Below are 6,213 nucleotides of genomic sequence, written 5' to 3' on the forward strand. Positions count from 1 at the left end.
GGCAATTTTCCAACTTTGAGAGTCTAACAAAGTTACCCTAGAAAACAAGAAGGGTGTGAAAATGATTCTCTGTGTGCTATCACCATTTGACGCTTGACCTAATAGATTAACAGTGTGTGACAGAAAAAAGATATTTCTAACAAGAGTGTAATGTTACTCACCTTTTATTACGTAGCTTCTCTGCACAGAGAGCAGCAACGGTGTTTACCTGGCACCAGGCTAAGCTGGAGCTGTCCAAAGTGGCAGGCAGATTCCGCTGAGTTGGTTACAGAAGCAAATGTGAATACAGGTACAGTGGTGTTAAAGCTGTGCTTATGTATATGGGACACTTGGATTGAGTCAGTTAACTTTCCAAACAAGAAAACAACAACTTCACCCTCATTATATGTCAGAAGTGTTGGGTTAGACACACTTTAAGTTAGCCAGCTCCTTTGCTATAATACATAATATGAGAGAAAGGCATTTCTCTGATGCTTTACTTTTTTCCCAAGGCTAACTCAAAAAGGCATTGTGGATCAGAAGCATTATTGTTCTGATCTCAACAACACATCCATCTGCTTCACTTGGTTTGGACTGGAGATTGTCACACCTATTTAATTTCTGCAAAGCACTTGAAAATTAGAACAACTTTCCCTTTTATGAGAAGTGGTAGGCAGCTAAGGCATCATAGAAAAACAGTGGATTTGGAGTAAGGAGCCTAGGGCTTGAATTACAACTCATGCTTTACCAATCCTGGAAACTTTTTCCATTGCATCATCTCCTTTCATGGACAAGAGGGGATCGCAAACCTAAAGTTTCTCTGAGAGTGTCTGATTGTCCTGGAGAGGAGAGATGGTCCTTCTATGATAACCGTTAAGGAATGAAGGAGCGGAAATAGGGAGATGATCTCTTGGTGTTTGCTGGAGGATGGAGGCATTATGAATAGAGTCCTCAGGGAGTGAGCCCTGTTCCTGTGCTCAATGAGGATCAATTTACCAGCTAGAGGAACAGTGTCAGGAGACTGTTCTGTGCTGGTTCTTTCCTTCCTCTGGGGCCTGTCTTCTCTGGAGATCCTTGGTGCCGTCTGCCTTTGTTTTCCAGTAGAGAAGAAAATATCTTTTCCAGCCTCTGAATTGTCAGGGATAGTATGAGATGTCATCAGTCTTCGAGCTCACTCAGAGCAACTACCAGGTATCCAAGGGAAAGTCTACCAGAGTAACACAGGGTGTCGTGACTATGATGCAGAAAGCTGTTCACTGGGCCTCCAGAGAGTTGTGTCAGTTATGGGTTTTGGGGACAGAGTTACCTCTGATTTTTTGAGAAAAAAGAGATGGCTGGATTTGTGATGAGATCTCAGGCATAGAGGGCAGTGTAGTGACAGCAGGGATCAATCTCCTCTCAGGACCACCATGATTTTCTTACAGACCTTTTCCTTTCTTTCTTAGGGTTGGGGCCTGTGACTCTCAAGCAGTTGCTTCTCAGGGCGCACTTGCCAGGCCCAAGAGAGGCCAGAGCAGGACACTAGCTCTTCTCCAGCAGTTGCATCTGAAGTTGGGCTCTAAGCCTTTCTCATCCCTGATACAGGGGCAGGTCTTTCAACACAACTCATTTTCTTTTTCTTCCTTTCTTTTTTTTTTTCGAGACAGAGTCTTGCTCTGTTGCCCAGGCTGGAGTGCAGTGACGCCGCCATCTCAGCTCACTGCAACCTCCACCTCCTGGGTTCACACTATTCTCCTGCCTGCACAACTCATTTTCTGTCCTTCTATCTCCAACAGTGGAAAAAGTTTTATCTCAAAGACTTAGTTAATTTTACTTCATTCCTTGAGCAGCTTTTTTTCTCTCTGTTGACAGCATTAGATCTAAAATTGGCAAATAAAACCCCCTATGATTCAGCTCTAACATATTATTATTTTTAATAATTTTAACTTTTATTTTAGATTCAGGAAGTATATATGCAGGTTTGTTACATGTTTATATTGTGTGATGCTGAGGTTTGGGATGTAACTGATCCTGTCACTCAGGTAGTAGGTACCTAGTAGTACCTACTAAGCATAGTACTTAGTAGGTAGTTTTTTAGCCCTTCCTCCCTTCCCTCCTCCTCTGGTAGTTTCCAGTGTCTATTGTTACCATCTTTATGTCCATGTGTACCCGGTGTTTAGATCCCACTTGTAGGTGAGAACATGTGATATTTGGTTTTCTGTTTCTGTGTTAATCTGCTTAGGATAATGATCTTCAGCTGCATCCATGTTGCTGAACAGGACATGATTTCATTGTTTTTCATGGTTGCATATTATTCCATGGTGTATATGTACCACATTTTCTTTGTAAACCCGGTGCTAATGGACGCCTAGGATGATTCCATGTCTTTGCTATTGTGAATAGTTCTGTGATGAACATATGAGTGCATGTGTCTTTTGGTAGAATGATGTATTTTCCTTTGGATATATATCCAATAATGGGACTGTTGAGTAGAATGGTAGTTCTAAGTTTTTTGAGAAATCTCCAAGCTGCTGTCCACAGGGGCTGAACTAATTTACATTTCCACAAACAGTGTATAAGCATTCCCTTTTTCTCTGCAGTCTCACCAGTACCTACTGTTTTTTGACTTCTTTCCCATAGCCATTCTGACTGGCTTGAGAGGATATCTCATTGTGGTTTTGATTTGCATTTCTCTGATCATTAGTGATGTTGAGAGCATTTTTAAAACTATGTTTGCTCACGCCTGTAATCCCAGCACTTTGGGAGGCTGAGGTGGGTGGATCACAAGGTCAGGAGATCGAGACCATCCTGGCTAACACGGTGAAACCCCGTCTCTACTAAAAAAACCCAAAAAATTAGCTGGGCGTGGTGGCGGACACCTGTAGTCCCAACTACTAGGGAAGCTGAGGCAGGAGAATGGCGTGAAGCTGGGAGGCGGAGCTTGCAGTGAGCCGAGATCGCGCCACTGCACTCCAGCCTGGGAGACAGAGCGAGACTCTGTCTCAAAAACAAAAACAAATCTATGTTTGTTGGCCACTTGTATATCTTCTTCTTCTTCTTCTTTTTTTTTCTTTTGAGATGGAGTCTCACTCTGTTGCCCAGGCAGGAGTGCAGTGGCATGATTTTAGCTCACTGCAATCTCTGCCTCCTAGGTTCACGTGATTCTTGCGCCCTAGCCTCCCGAGTAGTTGGGATTACAGGCATGCACTGCCACGCCTGGATAATTTTTGTAATTTTACTAGAGGTGGGGTTCCACCATGTTGACCAGGCTGGTCTTGAACTCCTGACCTCAGATGATGCACCTACCTTGGCCTCCCAAAGTGCTGGGATTACAGGCATGAGCCACCATGCCCAGCCTATCTTCTTTTGAGAAGAGTTTGTTCATGTCTTCTGACCCCTTTTTAATGGTGTTATTTGTTTTTCTCTTGTTGAATTAAGTTCCTTATAGATTCTGGATAGGATATCTTTGTTGGATGCATAATTTGTGAATATTTTCTCTCATTCTGTATGTTGTCTGTGTACTATGTTGATAGTTACTTTTGTGATGCAGAAGCTCCTTAGTTTAATTAGGTCCCACTTGTCAACTTTTGTTTTTGCTGCAATTCTTTTGAGGACTTAGTCATAAATTCTTTCCTAAGGTCCATGACCAGAATGGTATTTCGGAGGGTTTCTTCTAGGATTCTTATAGTTTGAGGTCTTACATTTAAATCTTTGATCTACTTTGAGTTAACTTTTGTATATGGTGAAAGATAGGGTCCAGTTTCAATCTTTTGCACATGGTTAGCTTGCTATTGCAGTATTGAATTGAATAGGGAGTCATTTCCCCATTGAATAGGAAATCCTTTCCCCATTGCTTATTTTTGTTGACTTTATTGAAGATCAGATGGCTATAGGTGTGTGGCTTTATTTCTGGGTTATCTATTCTGTTCAGTTGGCCTATGTGTCTGTTTTCATATCAGTATCATGATGTTTCGATTAGTGTAGCTTTACAGTATAGTTTGAAGTCCATCAAAATGATGTCACCAGTTTTATTCTGTTTGCTTAGGATTGCCCTGGTTATTTGAGCTCTTTGGGGTCTATATAAACTTGGAATAGTTGTTTTAATTCTATGGAAAATGACATTGGTAATTTATTAGGAATAGCATTGAATCTGTACGTTGCTTTGGGCAGTATGGCCATTTTAGTGGAAGGATATTGATTCTTCCACTCTATGATCATGGAATGTTTTTTCCATTTGTTTATGTAAAACTGTAGCAGAGTTAACGGAAGACTTTTTTTTTCCAGAGGTGTAGATTCTCCAGCTATATTTTAATATGTCTTCTCATCTAAGCACTACATTACCTTCTTTTCTGAAAGCAGGAAAGGGAATTTCCATGGGGGCTTCTAAGTCAGCTTTTTGTGGGCTTTCCTGAGAACAGAGGCAGTTGTCTTTGTAATACTGGCTGGGAGAGTAGGTGTGAAAATATGTTGGGATGGAGATGAGCAAATGTATTTGCTGTAGAATTCAAGTACTGTAAGCTGAGCATGTCCTTTGCTCCTTGAAGATTCATTTACTGCCTGTAGAAGAACAGTGCTAGGAGACAGCTCTCTACTGGATATTCCCTTGCTCACCCCCATTCTTGTCTGGAGACCTGGGGTAAGATATCTGTATTACTGGAGTTTAATTTTTCCTTCTGATAAGTTGATGTGAATTGTGGGTTCTAAGGACAGATTACCTGTTCCCACGAGAAAGGGTAGACTGGCTGGGGGAGTAATGGATCTTAGGCAAGGGGGCTGTGGAATTTCAGCGGGCATCACTCTCTACTCAGGACAACCATAGCCTCCTTAGTGATATTTCTCTCTCTTCTTTCAATTAGAGCTTCTGGATCACAAGAGTTTCACTGAAGAACCCTGCCTCTCACAGGACACTTACCAGGCCTGAAGCTGCTCTTGGTCAGGGACCGGTAGCAGGGCCATTCTGTAGCAGTGTGCAGAGAAGCTGCAATTGGGGTTTGGGCTTCAAGGTTTCTTCATCCCCAACAAAAGATCATGTCTTTTAGTACGACTCATCATCTGTCCTTTCCTACACCTTGAAGGATTTCTTTTTCTTTTCTTTTCTTTTCTTTTCTTTTTTTTTGAGACAGAGTCTCACCCTGCCTCCCAGGCTGGAGTGCAGTGGTGCGATCTTGGCTTACTGCAACCTCCGACTCCTAGGTTCAAGTGATTCTTCTGCCTCAGGCTCCTGAGTAGCTGAAAGTACAGGCGTGCGCCACCATGCCTGGCTGATTTTTGTATTTTGAGTGGAGACAGCGTTTCACCATGTTGTCTTAAATTCCTGGCCTCGAGTGATCTACCCGCCTCAGTCTCCCAAAGTGCTGGGATTACAGGTGTAAGCCACCACACCCAGCCGATAAATTTTTTTTTTTTTTTTTTTTTTTTTTGGCATTCCTGAGTTTATTTGGGGCACACCCAGGCGAAGGCCCTGCACCTAAAAGAAGGTGTTGGTCCTCTTGGTGGTGAAGCGTGGCTTGTGCCGACGGCGCAGGACCCGGTGTGGCAGCGGGAACTTGATCTTGGAGTCGTGGAACTGCTTGACAGCCGGCCGACGGCACTTGCTAGCTGCAGTCTCCTCCACCTTCATGATCTGAATGGAGTGGGCCCGGGCGCGGTGCCGGGCGCCCATGTGTCGGTAGCACTGGGTGACAGCGCCCCCAGTGGTCAGGTCCCGGTATTCCCGGTACATGTTGTGGGTGCCGCTCCGGGAGTCATAGCGCAGCCAGATTCTGAAGTTCTTCACCCGCGGTGGGGACTTCTCAAACACCTGCCCACAGTAGACAATCTCCCCTGAAGACTTCTTCATCTTCTTTAACTGAGATACGAAGTACCAGAAGCGGGACTTGGCGACGACATGATTAGGCGCAAAGATTCGCATGCGGTAGAGGGGTGGTGTGTGGCCTTTGGGGGTGGGCAGGCAGCGACCCACCGCCTTGGACTCTCGTAGCCACTCCATGGGAGTCCGGGTTCTCCTGTCTCCGCGCCATAGCGCCGTTTGGTTCTATCCAGTATGTGTCACGGCGTTAAGCCTCACGCTCCCCGTTTCGGCTCCTTGTCAGCAATTTTCATCTGCTTCTCACAGCCATTTGTGCCAGAAGCCTTCATGGCGTCCTCTCCGCTCTCGCAGCCACCAGCAAAAGGAAGTGCCCTCTCCAGCCGATAAATTTTTATCTTAAACATCTCACTTCCAGTTTAAGCACCTTCAGTGTTTCCCAAGGCCAG

The 6,213-nt window shown here is 44.3% G+C and overlaps 1 pseudogene; it reads right to left on the reverse strand.

Moving 5' to 3' along the window:
* Positions 1–5,368: 5,368 nt before the first annotated feature.
* Positions 5,369–5,979, reverse strand: LOC119620274 (large ribosomal subunit protein eL20 pseudogene; annotated as a pseudogene).
* Between the last annotated feature and the right edge of the window lie 234 nt (positions 5,980–6,213).

The sequence above is a fragment of the Chlorocebus sabaeus genome, chromosome 29 (genome assembly GCF_047675955.1).
Source record: "Chlorocebus sabaeus isolate Y175 chromosome 29, mChlSab1.0.hap1, whole genome shotgun sequence".
NCBI classification, from domain to species: Eukaryota; Metazoa; Chordata; class Mammalia; order Primates; family Cercopithecidae; genus Chlorocebus; species Chlorocebus sabaeus.